The following is a 3,012-nucleotide window of genomic DNA, read 5'->3' on the forward strand; positions in this document are numbered from 1 at the left end:
GGTTTTCTCTTTCGATTTTATATTTGAGTGGCCAGATTGCTTTTGTCTTCAGGAGTCCCACAGAGGCCCAAGTCAGACGAGGATCAGATGTTCTCAGGCCTTCTCCTAAGGTTTGGATACCTCCAGGAAAGATTTTGGCTTCAGGAATTTGGGGGTTGGACTGGCCTAGGAGAAGGACCTAGGAAAGATTCTGGTCTAGGGAAGCTGGCGGCTCTGCCACCCAGAGATGCAAAGGAAGATAGGGGTGGGAAGTGGCCCCAAGGGCTCCTGGGGACTTCACTGACGAGCTGGGTTGGTCTGGATGCAAAGGATCAGGGAGAGGAAAGGTCAGCCCCAGCCTCCAGGATAGAGGCTGATGGGTGGTGCAGGCCCAAGGAAATAGAGGGAGGTGAGGGCGGGGCCAGGCCCAGAGTGCTCCTGGTGACTGGAGAAGGAACTGAGTTGGTCTGGATACAAAGGATTAACAAGCACTGGTGGTTCCCCAGGTGTCTGGGGCGCCAAGACAAGGAATGGGCCTGTACCCAGGCTAGGAGGAGAGACCAGCAGGGAGATGGGAGGCTGAATGAGGCTGGGGGAGTCAAGGCGAGCAGGGCATGGGTTGACTTATCCTGGAGAGAGAGGCCTTTGGGCTGGAAATGTTTTTAAAGCTAGTTTTTACCTTCTGTAACATCTAATTCTTCATCATCTTCATCCTCTGCTTGTTAAGATCCTTTCTTAATACACAGGTGGATATCTGTTCTGTTCCCAGATGTGTACTTAGCAGACAGTGATCTCTGAAGAAGTGATATTGAATTTGCTCTTACAATATCTAAATGAGATGGATAGTCTGGTAGATACAGAGTATTTCAGAAAACCTGTAAATCTTCATCCTCATCAATCTTTTGCATATTTTTGTAGGAAACAATAAAGATCTCTAAAGCTTTTCCATGAAATAACGTTTTGGTTATGATAAATTCTGAAAATATATTCTTTATGTCCATTACTTTTTTGCTTTTCAAAATTGTCAATAGTCTCTTCCAGATGAGGACTTGTTCAGGTAGCATCAAGTCTAGCTAGCTCCCTGTGGTTCAGCCTGTGAAATTACACATCCATCAGATGGGCTTTATGGGTAGGTCCTTTCTGAGATAACTGCTGGGCTTCTCAATTCCTTCCTGTTTCATCCTGTTTCATTTTTAAAATGGTTCCATAAGCTTCCAAAGGTTCGGCTACTTTGACTTCAAGTCTTATTGAAAATCTTTATAAAGTATCTCTGCGTGGCAGTAATCCTGAAGTTTGGCAAATTCATCTACAAAGTTCTTCAGACCCGCTTCAAATTTCGGGTCTCTGTAGGAGCACACATGTTGATTTTACTCACCAGGGGGTCTGGTTTGTCTCGCAGCCTGGCAGTGATCTGTACATAAGCAGCAGAGATTTGGCACCGTTCTCCAAAATGCTTCTCCACATTTGTGGCATCGTCCTGCAGCTGTTTTGTTTGAGGATCCCGGTCTTCCAGGTCGTGCCTCAACATTTTCCCTTGCGTGCCACCCGGAACCCAGGCTGGGAGTCCAACAACCCGGGCGGGAGGAGCCAGGACAAGGGGTGCAAGAGCCGCCACCACCCTCCCCATTATATATTTTTGTCATGTTTATCCATTCATCAGCTGATAAACACATTGCTTCTGTTTCTTGACTATTGTGACTTTTTACGTCAGTAAACAAGCATGTACTGATCTCTTCAGCATACTTATTTCATTTTCCTTTCCTTTCCTGGATCATATACTACAGTTTCATTTTTAATTTTTCAGGAACCTTCACATCACTTTCCATGATGACTGTACAATTGTTCCTTACTTGTCTTCATTTGCAATTATTCAGAAGTGTGTTACAAAGATCAGAGTGACTTTCTGTTGTGGGATGTTAAAATTCCCAGCAGGTAGAAAGTATGAATTATAAAGGACACAAGATGTGGAAAGTTATTGTTCTTCTCCATCAAGAAGCAGGCTTCGACAGACTTTTCCAGAATCCTAGACCCAGATAGGTCTTTCCAGGTAACATCTGAGAATACTGTTGTTTAGGGGATAGTCCACTGATGACTCCTTTTCTGGATAAAGGTAACAGACTGACACTAACACAGTCCTGGGATTCTTTGGCCACACACCACTTTATCATCTCTAATAAGTGCCAATCAGTCTCAGAATAGCTACTTATTATAGACTCAGGAGGAAGACTTATAAATCTGATGAAAATGGAAATCACACATTTAAGTTGTCAACATATCAAAGTTATTTACCTCATTAATTTAATGAACAGATTCAATTATTATTCATGAATTCCAGAAATACAAGAATTATATTTAAAAAGCACAATTTTATTTCTATTTCTTGGAAAAGGCTGCTAAAAACCAACAAAAGTGAGTTCAGACTGAGATGGGAAAACTTGCAAATTGCATGTAGATTTTTACATACTGGCATCCTGGTTCACCTTGAGCACTGTTATGGTAAACCATTCTACTGAAATGTTATGAAAATCTTACTTAATTTAAAGAATTGACTTTTTAATTTTTAGGTGTATCAATTGCGCTTCTCTTTAGAGTGAGTATATTTCTATTTTCACGTAACTAAAAATGTTTAAGTTTTAGACTAGGAGTGTAGTGCAGTGGTAGAGCACTGCTCACATGTGTTTGATGTCAAGCACTATTAGAAACAATATATTGCAGATAAAATAGGAATTTTCATGTGAAATAATGTATTCACTCTTATACATAATTAAGAACTTACAAAGGGCTATCTGCTCACTCACACGTCATTAAAGTGTCTATTCCTTCCTTTTACGTGAAGAAACATTTAGTCAAAAGGAATGAGATCACAACGCCTGGAAGCTTTGCTACTGGAGCCAGTGTCTCAGGTGAATGCCCTGTGCATTCCTAGTCATTCTGAGAGCAGACAAGATGTGTGACACAGCCTCTTTTAAGTGTAGTATGAAGTACAAAAGGAAAGAGAAATGCATGTGTTTCTAAACATTTGGGTTCAAATTT

At 41.4% G+C, this 3,012-nt stretch overlaps 1 pseudogene; it reads right to left on the bottom strand.

Annotated features, from left to right (window-relative positions):
• Positions 1 to 647: 647 nt before the first annotated feature.
• LOC103732276 lies at positions 648 to 1,546 on the bottom strand (annotated as a pseudogene).
• Between the last annotated feature and the right edge of the window lie 1,466 nt (positions 1,547 to 3,012).

This window comes from Nannospalax galili, unplaced genomic scaffold (genome assembly GCF_000622305.1).
Source record: "Nannospalax galili isolate Female #2095 unplaced genomic scaffold, S.galili_v1.0 scaffold1095, whole genome shotgun sequence".
NCBI lineage: Eukaryota > Metazoa > Chordata > Mammalia > Rodentia > Spalacidae > Nannospalax > Nannospalax galili.